The 13728-nt window shown below is 36.5% G+C and overlaps 1 protein-coding gene across 1 annotated transcript in view; it reads right to left on the bottom strand.

The window, feature by feature from the left end:
- LOC140151058 (uncharacterized) overlaps positions 1-13728 on the bottom strand; it is a 122275-nt gene that overhangs the window by 26219 nt on the left and 82328 nt on the right. The gene's annotated exons all lie outside the window — the stretch shown is intronic.

The raw sequence follows: 13728 nt of genomic DNA, 5'->3' as shown, positions 1-13728 counted from the left end.
ACAATCAGAATATGTAATTTTGTAGACTGTTCCCGACTGTTTCAACTTGTCGACCTTGTCTTTTGGTGCAACTAAGGTCTGTCGTAATGTCTGATGAGGTTTAAATGCACTTAGAACACCTGCTGTATTGAACGCTCTGCGTAGTCGTTCCGAGGTACCTTCAATGTAAGGCAAGGTGACAGTAAAGGCCCTACTCGTGGACTCAGACAAAGTTTCCTGCGAATTGGATTTATCTTTCTTAGCACGTGCATGTAGGAAGGTCCAGTCTCGGTATCCGCAACTGCAGAGCGCCGACCTGATGTGCGAAACCCCCTCCTCTTTATCAGACGGATTTCGCTTCTATGAATCAGCGTTCTGACCACACTTAATTTGTATTCCAGTGGGTGGTGCGACTCGAAACTCAAATATTGGTCGGTGCCGGTGTTGGTTTTCTGAAGATTTTAATCTTCACACTGCCATCGATAACCCTCACGAGTATCGAGGAAATGAGTTGCCCGTCTTCCTCTTCCTCCATGATGAATTTAATGTTATTGTCTTGCGTATTGATGGTCATTAGCCGTTTCAAGAAATACATCAGAGACAACAACATCGGCTGATGACGAGGAAGTTCCTTGAAAGCGCTCCCGATAAGCGAGTTTAATTTAAATTACTTTCATTTTATTATCACTACGTATGAATCTGCAATTTTATATAAATAAAATTGTTTTGAATATTTCCATTTATATAGATCAGTATTGAAGAGAAATGATAAACCATGGATAGGACGAGTGCAGGTTCGAAAGGGTGGGGAGACGGGGTGCTCCTGGAAAATGTCCAGCTTGATTCGCTAGCCAAAATTGTGCAGCAAATACGAATCTATTGGGATTTATGGGGGAATCTCTAGGTGGGATGTCCTCTTGGAGTCGAAAAATGTTGCAAAAAATATATATCACAATCACCAAGAAGTCATAAAAAATCGCTTTTTTAGAGGAGGAAGAGGATGGCCCAGATACATCCCTGACTATGGACATTCTCATACTCAGGTCATAACATGTAATTTATGTAACCAATACAGCAAATACAATTTCTGTTACTTCTGCGTTTAATCACCCCGATGACGTTATCAAGGTTTCATTGGATAAACTGGAGGAGTTTTGTTGAGGAGAATAAATAGAAAACAACATCAGGGTCAAGTTGACAGTCACTCGCCCTAGGCAAGCAACAATATACCACGCAGAAAGCAATTCTAATTAACGATGATTTTTGTTACAAGCCTTCATCAAGCTTAATGCACATACCTATGACGTAGTGGGAAGAGACAATTTTTTTTGGTTCTTCTAAATTCAGATAAAGTTATATTGACAGCAACGTAGCCCAGCATGTACATCTATAAAGAAACTATACATTGATCGATCGATCGATCAGTTGATTGATTGATTGATTGATTGATTGATTGATTGATTGATGCAAATTGATGCAGTTAAATATATCTTGCACTATTTTTTCTTTATAAGAATTGTCTCGCTACTTACGGATCGTTGGAATTTTTAAAGCAATCACAACATAAATATACGAAGCGTTGCAACAGTTTTTATCCAATATACATATGCAGTACAGTGACTGAAAAACTTGCTTATATAAAGGAACGCTGATTTCTTGCAATGTGTTATGAGCCTTATGACCGGTAAACGATACATAAATAATACCATCGAATCGGATTTCATTGAAAGTTATCAAACAACATTGACCAGTACGCTTATCTTTCATCATATATAATCACTTTATCTTGATATGCTTACAGAATAAGATCTGCGAAGACGAGACAGATTGACGGCATGGTGTGGGGCATCATAATTGATCCACAATGTGTTTTACTATCACTTGAAACACATTATGTGACATGCTCGCATGAAATGAGTGTAAAGTCGCAATTTGGGAGTTTTGAGACGTTCCAAATGTTGAGTTGATGTTCTTTGCTTGAAGACACGTGTATTGGCAGTGTTATGTCATTTATGAATGGGGCTAGAATTGAATACAGAGTACAGCATATTATGTCCCAATTCACAAAAGGTGCACCACTTACTAATCACTATACAGGTGTCTTCAAACAAAGAACGTCAACTCAACAATTGGAAGGTCTCAAAACCACCAACTAGCGACTTTGCGCTCATTTCGTGGTAACATGTCACATGGTCTCAGATACTGTTGATTTGAACGGAGCTCCATGCTAACACCTCCACTGCATTTCCATGGGAAATAAGAATTTTTAAGGAGTAGGTTTATAATAACCTTATACCAGTCAATGGCAAAGTGTTGGAAGTATCTTATTTCAAGGGCTTGAAAATATTCCGGCTAACATAGAAATAATTACAAAACATATAAAATTGTACATGATTTCGAATTGGTAAACTATAAAAGACCATCTCAATGTGTGGGAATTCAATTTTAAATTGATTGAAATTTATATTTTACGTAATTTCACACCATTCCGTTGGTATGCGTAAATCAAAGATCGAACGCATAGTTTGGCATTTGAGCTTCTTTGCACTCAGCCATTGATTGATTAAATCGGTCCCCTTTCTCGCGATTGATTCGGCTACACTAGAGCATTCTTTCCTTTCAGATACGTCTTTTACACACAGGGATATAACGTTATTTATTATAACCTGCTGTGATATTTTAAATGTGTTTAAAGTTATGCAAATGATGTTTCAAACGAGATCAAACCATGGCACCAAAATATATACACTCGGTCGTTTCAAGTTATGAGTTTCAATATTGGTTTTGGTTTTGGTCACGTAGTTTCCTATTATCCTGCCTAAGCTCTTGACTGACGTCATTATCGATATCTTTGTCTGTACCCTTTGTTAGAAACTTAAAAACTTGTAGCAAGCAGTATCGGGTTTAATTTCAGTTTGTTACATAACCGCGTGAACGCAGAATCGCTTGGTTTGAAGTCACAGTTGTTTGATGTGATCATTTATTAAATTTTGTAACAAAACATTATTTATATAATGTTTAATTCTAGGCCTGGACAATACCAACAACTATCACACTAACTTACATATACATATATTTCCAGCTCTTGTTAACATTCATTTTCGTTTCTTTTTCAATTTATTTATCTTTTTCCGCTCTTTTGTGGTATTTTTTATTCTATAAACTGTATATTTATGTGCAAGTTGAGGGCGCTTTTTTACATATACCTTAAATTTAATTGAGCCAAATGATATAAGTTATTCCTAACATTTCATAATAAAAAGTTTTTTAAAATTTCGTTGCTATTTGTTACTCTTTTTCTGATGTTTTAATGCCATTATACCAGTGTCTAAACCTTGTTAAGATAAAAACACGATTTAAGATAAATAGCGCCAACAGTGTTCACCTTTTCTTGAAAATGACGTACAGGCTATCAAACAACCGTGAAGTTACGTATACAAAAGAAATGTTTAAATTTCGCAGTGCAATATTCACGAGCAGGGCAATCGAACATGTCAATCTATATTTAAAAGCATGGTCTAGAAAATCCAATAAGCCTAGGCTTATTTCCCTGTGAAAAAGTATAGCCTATCGAAATATTTGCTATCGAGATTGCAAAAGAATAGACACTGAACATGCTCAAGTTTCTATTCATATCGCCTACACGAGGATCGATTGAAAATTGAGAGGGGGAAGAGGGTGTGTATGTGGGGGGCTGTTGGGGTGGGGAGAGAGAAAAAGAAACAAAGGGAGGGGAGAGGTGATCGGAGTTGGGAATGGAAGGAAGGGGAGAGTGGGGTAGAATAGTGTGTAGGTGCAGGAGATATCGAGCGTAGGGGGAGAAGCGAGGAGGAGAAGCGGACACTGGGGAGGTGAGGAACCCGGGGAGGAAAAGGAGTAAGCGGAGGTAATAAAGGTGAGTGGAGAAGGGAGCCTAGGTAAGAGGTATGGGTTGTGCTTTTCGGGGACAATAAAATGATTCATAATGAAATCATCTCTATCATCATGCATCGCTTATGTCTCATACAAATTTCATGACGCTTATATTTCTAGCACCCATGCCTCATGGCAACGCGTGATTGATATCCGACCTATATATAATTGTCTACATTTTAAGCACAAATGTGGATATGTATCCGATAAGAGCTTAGCAGAATCATGACAATAGGCCATTCTATACTTCCGCCAATTTCAATTTATTATACTATCACTGAGCGAAAAGTGGTTGACCAATGAGGTAGTGGCGCTTTCCCCAACGCAACAAAAATCGCTCTACATCATTGGGTAAAATCTAATCGCTTCCGCTCAACGATGTAGACTAAATTCAGTTTATGATTGTAGACAAATTCTGCCCCTCTTTATAATCCCCTGATATTTGGTTTCTGAACAAAAGAGAAACTGAAACTTAGAACCTGAAACGAGGGACTGGCTCACTTAAAGTGTTTTATTTGTTTTTATTTTCATTTGTAATTCCGTTGAACGTGCTTGGCTGCTAGTTACATAGCTTGACCTAATATAATCAATCCGTCTGTATCTCTTTTAAACTTTTAAACTTCGGTAAATCATGTTAACAACCATCCTTCTTGATGTTGATTTACTAATCTAGTCAGAAATTTGTAAAGGACCCACTCCAAAAAAAAGCCTGTAGTTTTTTCCCGAATGAAAATGTTCACATAACTTTGAAAATCTGTGCTAGTGGATTGAATAAAACAAAATCACAGTAAATTTGTTGAAAATATACGTCAATTGAAAATTTCCTGTCTACTGTGTAACGGGAATGTAACAAAAGAAATGTACACTGGTCAAACACACATATTTTTATCTACTGGTCCTGAGGGGTACTGACAGCTGTAGTATGAGTAACGCTGTTTATTGGAAACGCATCAGTGACCAGTACCATGAATGAAATTACCAGGGATTGCGAGTTTGTAAACATTTGTAAACCAAGGACTTGAAACAACCCACTGCCGAATCTGTAAGTGAATTAAGTATATTGAAAGGATCTCAAGTCTCCGTAGACATGATGACCTTGACTTGGAGACGGAATATGACGGGTATTTCTAATTGATGATGCACTCCGTCAAGATAATTTGGAATAAACTTGTACTTCAAAAACTCTACGAGACAGAATAAAGTTTCGCACTCATGGGGGCGTAATTTGCAATGAGTTAACTAACTACCCACGTGTTTAATGAAGCACCAAAACTGATGATCAATAACGACTGTGTTCTTTACGTTCTTTATTATTTAGAGGAAAATGTGCGTTACTTTGTCCATAGAATTTGATCAATATTGCTAATCGCTGATGTATACATATTTTTTGCGCTCGCAATACAGAGCATCCCGCTCTTTGATAAAGTTAAGAACCGATGGATATCTACATTATGAAAGAGTAATTAGGAAATAAAGGAGTGGAAACAGAAACCCATTATCTTTTAATGAAATGCGATATCGATTATTGTGTACGATAATATTAACACCCGCTCACCTAAACCACCCCACAAACACACAAAATATTGAATTCTCCACCCACTGCCCATATGTTGCTCAGATCTTCTCCATGAAAGATTAGAGGCTTCAGGTGGTACCAAACTTCTCATTCCAAATAAGACGAAAATGAGAATCAGGCTGTGTAATCTATGTCACCGATAAATATCTGGGTTCCATGATGGATTCCAGCACCAGTGACCTCTCCCGACGGAAGACGCTTGCAATGGTATGCACTTTGAAAATAGGAGCATCTGTGGAGAAGTCCAACGATATCCATTGCAACAAAAGTCAAGCTTTTTCACACCACTCGTGTTACGGTATTATCAGCTATAAGTATCAGCTTATTATGTGGCCCGAAGCAACCCGTACAGGAATTATTGTACACTTGCCTGCGCACAATTAAAAGAGCGGGGTATTTGATTTGTATTTTGACATGCATGGGTCAACCTTTAATGACAATGAAATTAGACCTCTCAAATGCATGTATATGTGTAGATGTTGAGGAACCTGCCAGCCTATTCAGGCGACGTAATTCTTGGCACTCACGCTAGCTCTGCCGCGTGATACAACTCCCTATGTCATTTTTAAAATTGCACGAATTTAAACTTTTGATGATTAAACTTTTGATATCACATTTGGTATCAACCTTCGAAGGAAAGTGTATAGAAAATTATCATTTAAATTATTTTGCCATAAACTCATCAGACTCTGATTAAATGGGGATGGAACTAGTGGCGACTTTTTAATTTGGCTGTGTTTATTATAAATCAAGACATGGTGACCGTAACCATGGTAATATTTTACATGGTTGATAAGAAAGGGACACAAATCCAAAATCCGAAGATTGATGGGAATATGTAAAACTAATGGTACTAATCGTTTATGTTCCTCTTTAACGTCAGTCTGAATTCGTTGTTATAAGCTGTTATAAGAAGAACGCAGCCTCTTAACTTAATCAATCTCTTGCCATGTCTTTAAATAACTGATGATATTAAAAACATTTATCCATCTGCCAAATTTGTTGATATGTGGCTCGATAACAGGGGTTGAAATAGGAACTTAACATACAAAATGTGTTTTTATAACTCCGTTTTGTGAAGAGTTCCAATCCTACTATCAGCTGATCAGTGTGAAAATGTTGGGATACTTTTAATAGTTGGCTCAAATCCCTGGTTAGATGTAATCCGGTTAATTCACTGTAGCGATTGTTGGTGACATTTGCATTATGTCTATCATTTTATTAAAATTATCCTTATATGAGTCAGAAGATTAATATGCAGACGTAGGCAAGTTTCATAAAAAAACAAATTTAATTGTCATTTTCAGATCACAATTTGTTTATTGTTTTGATGTATACTGCGCACGAAAAGTATCCGTGCACTTGATACAAATGTAATATCTTAAGGTGGTACTACACCCTGCCCAATTTTGTGCCTATTTTTTGCATTTTTCTCAAAAATTATAGCGCATTGGTGACAGGTAAGATATGTATATTATAGGGGCAAAGACTACAACTACTGCACTGAAAATTCAGCAACTCAAGGCAAGTAGTTATTGATTTATTGATCAAATATTGGTTTTCCCTCATTTTTGACTGTAAGTCCACAACTGTTGTCTGTGCTGAAATAAAATTTCCAGTGCAGTAGTTGTAGTCATTGCCCCTATAATATACATATCTTACTTGTCATCAATGCGCTATAATTTTTGAGAAAAATGCAAAAATAGGCACAAAATTGGGCAGGGGTGTAGTACCCCCTTAAACACACTAATCGTAAATAACCAAATAAAGTAATCAATAGATGGATCATTTTGTTTTGCCTATTTTGACACCTCAATCGCTCGATGCGACTTTATCCCTCAAGTTATATCAATTTGAATGGAAAAACAAATAATTTCAAGAGTGACACATTTGGGATATTTCTTCCTTCCGGGCAATTCCTACCGGCTTTTGTAACGGGATCATTACCGCATGACAGATCAGCAATCACGTATTGTGCTCACAAGTAAGTGTAAGTCAAATTGGTGTAAGTTGAGAAAATAAACTCACATCGAACCGAATTAGGTAAAATATAAGCGGAACAAAATTCTCCATTTATTAACTGCTTTATTTGGTAATTTAGGTTTAGTGTCATTAAGATATTGGTCTTGTTTTAAGTGTTCGGATACTTTTTACTTTTATACAAATTCATTTCAACTGGAGCGGTTACCGCACCAAAGCTGAACCATGGAGCTTCAGTAGTATATTGTGGTACCATTTGTCACCCGGTGGTTCATACCTTCTTAGGATATGTGAAAAGGACCCAAAATAGGAATATTGACCTAAGTCTTATAAGGAAGTGTCACCCCAGTGGGGAAAGTAATTTTGTTATATTCTGTAGTTTTTCCTCTTTGATTTGACACCACTCAGGGGGGTCGTACTTTCTTGGCAGTTCAAGATATATGAAAAGAACCCACAATTATTGACCCATGTCTTTTGTCACCCCCGTTTGGGAAATTATTTCAATTATATTCTTTACTTTTTTGTCTATCATTTGACACCACTCAGGGGGTTACACCTTCTTGGCAATATTGACCCGGGTGGTATGACCCCGGTGGGGAAATTATTTTGTTATATTCTTTACTTTCTTGTTCTCTTTTATTTGACACATTTTGAGATATAAAAAGGACCCATATGAATATTGACCCAGGGCTTATTATGAGTGCCACCCCCGGATGGGAAAATATTTTTATTACATTCTTTATTTTTTCTCTCTCATTTGACATCACTTGCAGGGTCATACCTTAGTGGCATTTCGAGATATGCCCATTTTAGACCAAATGGTTAGTCAGTCTGTAAGTAAGGAAGTAAATAAGATACACTCACGGTTCAGCAACAATATAAGTTAACCGATGTAGGAAATATAAGAGAAATTTGTTGATCTTAAAGGTCTCATTGACAACATAATACAAAGTTGTCACCGATGTTAAGCAAACTGTAACATATTTTCATACAAACAAAATCTACACTTATAGGGCTCTTTATAATGTAAACCTAACACACATCTGCTTTCTTTGCTTAATACTAGAGTATAATCACAGCCTTGTATGAGGTTGAAAAGCGGATGAAAGCGGAACAATCCACTACTATGGTAATGAAAGAATGTTATGTAAAACATTACTTGAAAACTATTGCCAAGAGCACAATAAAATTATTTTACAATCGCAATATGCTCCGAGCCACGTTGGATTGCGTCAGTTAACATAGACACAGGCACTTGTTCTTCCGTGAAACGTGCTCGTTACTAGCTCATAGGAGCATCTTGACTTTACTACATCATTGTAGATGTACATTTGTAAAGAGATAAAGCTTGCGGGGATTTGTAACGTCCTCACGTAATTCTACAAGTGCACTAATTGAAACTACTTCAATGTGTTATTTTGACCATTCCTAACGTTCTGGCGGCACATTTTTCTTGTTTGTCTGAGACGAGTAGTGTATGTTCTCAAAGTAAGATGGGCTTCCCAACTTATCTTTTTTGTGTTGAAATTTTGGAAAAATACCAGATTTTCAACATGTCTGAAACATGCCCGTTTAAAACAGGTTTCCAACACATAATTATGAAAAATATATGCAACCATCAAATATAAGGTTGGGTTATTAAATAACATAGAAAGAACAAAATTAATAATCTATTGAATGAATGTATAAGTTGGAGAAACTTGGTAATATAAATTACATGACATATGTTTTTGTTGTTATGTAATTTGAACATGCAGAATCTAGTATTGTAAAACTTATCGTTTATTGGTAAATAGCGCCCCTTTATTCGTTAAACAGTTTAAACTACATCCCAAACCCCAATTTATCAAAATAAATCCCTTGGAAAGTATTCTATTCTAATTATTCCTAGAAATAACTTATAAAGTAAATATAATATTAAGGGTAAGGTCTTACGTTTAGGTCCAAAGGGAAGTGTTAAATAACAGGACAAAAGTAAACGATGATAGCTATTTTGGAGTTAAATTACAATAATTGTCTTGTGTTTTGGGATTTTGGTTATACGTAAAGTAATGTAGGATTTTGGTTGGATTTACGAGTACGTCAGCCTAAAACATCAATTTCATCTGTTTTGAAGTAGGTAACTGTCCAATGAAATAGAATTTGGAATTGGCTTTTAAAGAAAATTGCTAAAGGGTCTTTATAATGGTGAATTAAATTCAGTGGCTGACGATGAGTGATTGAGTGTAAGCCAATCAGCGGGATTGTACCTAGTTACACTACAAGATACGACGAAGCCATTGCTAAGCAATCAATCGCAAATCTTTAGGCTAAGAGGTAGGCATATCCTTCAGTTTAAGAGTGTGCTGCTCCAAATAATATATTGCGCTTTCAAGACATTTTAGGCTAACCCTATAGCTTAAAAGATCGGCAGATAACTCCGATTTGTTTGCTAAAACAATAAGGACTCAAATATAAATGCACCAATATTCACAGCATTCAAATTAGGATATCACTATATTATAAGAAATAAAGACACGGTGATTTAAAATATATTGAAAGCTGTCCTCTAGAGATGTTCGGATTTATTTCAGCCAAGTTGCACAAATGCAACAGATTTGGCGATAAATATCCCACTCAAGCAATTTTAATTGCTTGAAAGCATTGATAATTCTATGTCCTTGTCATTACAATTGGGTAATCGCGTGGAAATCAACAAAAACAACTACCCCGCAAAAGGCGAAAAACAACTTATCAATACACAAAGTGTAAATCCTTTATAGCAGTAATTACACGCAATTTCTGGAAGATTTGATTTGAAAACAAGCAAAGAATTGAATTATTCTCACTAAGTGGCTTGTCATAGCACAATCTGAGAGACGAAAAATCAGTCACCATTCAACAGCTTTCACAAAAAGCACTGCGTTTCTTGGTGACAAAAAGCATTTTCTAGTTTGTGACATGCCAGACCCTTGAAATTGTTTGTTTGTTTGTTTATTTCTTCTTTATACTGGGTCCATATTCAGGGGAAAATTTAAGTATTCCCCTGTTCTTCCATATGGCCCAGTTAATTGTTCATCAATTATAAGATTAGAAAACAACTGTCAATCTACACATCACGTCCCGTCACTGCTGATCAACTAGCAATATAAGTCCCAATAAATGACTAAATAATAAAGCCTTACGCGGAATATCGAATCTCCGTTCGCGTTTTACTTCCCTTTTTATGCATAAAAGCTATTTTTAAACAAACAATACAAATCAACAATAAGAGACCCCATTTCTGTCGATCATGTTCCAAACATATATATCAAAGGATTTTATTAGTTGACGAGACATAATAATAATGAATAATAGTTGGTATCTCTATAACTGCTTTTTCTGTAACAAAAACGTTATGTATTCTTTAAGAGTGCATTAGGGAGTTTAAAACATTGAACCATTTTATGCAATCACATAATTGTCAATAATTGTGTAATAAATGTATGTGTATATGTATATCGCGTGACCTGCTTGTATTCTTATGTGCGACATAAATGATTCCCTTTTGTAGTTTAAAGGAATAAAATGGGTTTGTGGACGAGGATGTCCATAATTCGTGATTCGATGCATTCATTTGGTGGTTGTATCTCCTTGCATTCGCAGGCAGCAAAGAGTATAATCGTAAGACCTCTACGATGTCGTAAAATGACAAGGTTATATCCCGGGGGTTATATACTTCGGATTTAAAACAAAGGCGCCACTAAAATACAGCATTGCCTCTCCAGATAAAAACATAGCGCAACACAGATCTTTTATTTAGAGTAAACTGTGGTAAATCTGGTGAGCAGTAGTAACACGTTTCTTTAAGGGAGGTGTAATGAGCGTGAACCTGGTTTGGATGCAGAGGGAGTGTGCCTGTAACAGACACAGCCACCAGAAAAGGACCAGCTCAGATCGCGCGCCAAATAAGTTTGCAGTCCAGAAATTTCATTTTTTCTCAGCCTTGCAAAAAATAGGCAGAGGTGGGAATCGAACCCGGGACCTCGGTGTTGTAAAACCTACTGCCTTACCACTGAGCCAACTGACAATCAGCTATGAGAAGTTTGATAGTAATCCTTGATATTGCTGAATAGAATAAATTAATACTGATAGGTCTATTTATCTAATGTACGATGCTATTCAAATTGGCCTATAAACTAGGAATATAATGTGAAATGACTATCAATCGATCAATCAATCAAGTTGTCAAGTTCTATTATAATTTTCTGCTATACACGCAAAGGACCTGTGCCTTTAATATGTCCGCGCCTAATCAATAATGAGTCTTTCACCATGCTCACACACCATGTTAAACTATTGTATCCCTGCAAGTATTATCTACTGACCAAGTCCTAACAATGAAATGGATGCTATAACGTACCCAATCAAGCGAACATATCAAGGTCATATCAGGGCGTTATACAAAGAATGGTCAAAGGTCAACGTTTCCAAAGAAGTATAGTAATAGATGTAGACACAAGCTCTCGTGCGGGAAACATAAACACATAGTCGTCAGTCGTGTGGTTTTTATGAGATTTGATACGGCGCTGAAGTCTATTGGCTGTCCCAAAATCAGTACCAGACCCGGTTTCCAGACGGCAATGTGGGTGTTGTTACAAGGAATGCAAACTCATTTTATCAATGAGTGAACCACATAGAGGAATACGACATCTATCGTGAGCCAGTCTGCATTCTGTTGCCTGCAAAAGCCGACGATCAGGTAAAAATTCTATAAGCAGCGTGACTAGATATTTGCGTTAATTTCATGATACGTGTAAAACGCATTGAAAACGCCAAATTGCAGTCATAAAATATATAATATTAGTAAATCACCCAATCGAATGTTAACGTTGGTATGTGGAAAAGAACTGCAATAACAATAACAAACTATGTGCCCAAAGAGTTGTCTTTGGCATGTCGCTTTTTTGAAATATCACCAAAAATATCAAATTTTGGAAAAACGCCCCAAAATTTAAAACAAACACGAACCTTCCAAAATAAATATAATTGAATATATGAATACAAAAGCCACCTAAGTCCATACTTTGGCCAAATTGAGTTAAGCATGGGAAATTGTTGCTATACATAGGCCTGTCATATGCATGAAAGAACAACTCAAATTCATTCTCTGTGTCTATTGGGCATGTGAAAAATAGCATGTATGAAAGAATCACCCAATTCCATGATTTGAGTCTTGTAACACATTGATTGAAATCCAGTATGTATAAAAGTTCACTTGTAACACATTCATTGCTAGAGAATGACTTTTGAACAAAAAATGGGTTTAATAAAGGAAAGTGTGTGGTTTATATTACATGGCAGAATGCTTATCAACATTATACATACCTGTGTGCTTTATTTTGTATTATCTTACTAGTGGTAATCTCATTCTAACATTGTTGTCTTTGTATATGATTCAAAAACCACTTAAGTCCAAAATTTAAAATGAACCCCACGAAGTCCCTGACATGCTAATCGTCATACCTAATACAGGTTAATCCACTCATTTGCACGTAAAACTTACCATATTGACCAGGTAACTCTATCTGAAGGAATTAAAATGATACACGGGTTTTTCTCTCAAAATAACTTCGCATGGACTTAGGTGGCTTTTGAATTCATGTATTCATATATTAGCACTCGGCGGCCCAGTCACTACCTGCCGCTGTGATTTGGGGTAACTCATTGCTTCCCCTCTCCAGATACCGGTACTTCAAGGTCGCTCATACCCCAGCCCTTAACATAATTCTATCAAAATTATTTCCATACTTTTTATTTCCATGTACAAAAACATGTACAACAAACATGAAATAGCAATACATAATCAGCGAATTATATGAGTTAAAGCTCTAAACACTTTTGATACAACCTTTAGTACTAATCTAGTGATCTAAAAAATTGTGTTGCGTGTCTGTGTCGTAAAGGTTGGTAGCACAGTCATCGCTGCGTTTGACTAATGAATATAAAAGCTGTTGTGTGTCTGTGTCAAACATGTTTGTAGTACAGGCAATGAGATGGCAGAATGTAGGGTACACCGTTGTTGACTCCCTGGAGTTGACTTACCGCTTATGATCTAATCTAGGAGGAAATGGGGCTCCTGGTATTTAAGTCACCTCCAACGAATCTATAAAGGTATATCTTTGTGGTAAAGGTGTGTAATACAGGCCATGAGGTGGCAGAAAATAGAACACACTGTCTTAACTTACCTTATCTTTTGAATCTAAAAGCTGCTGTGCGTTTATGTCGTATAGCATAGGCCATGTGATGGCAGATAATGGGGC

Source organism: Amphiura filiformis, chromosome 4 (assembly GCF_039555335.1).
Source record: "Amphiura filiformis chromosome 4, Afil_fr2py, whole genome shotgun sequence".
NCBI lineage: Eukaryota > Metazoa > Echinodermata > Ophiuroidea > Amphilepidida > Amphiuridae > Amphiura > Amphiura filiformis.
Note: the sequence above shows the minus strand (reverse complement) of the source record. Positions and strands in the feature narration are given on the sequence as shown.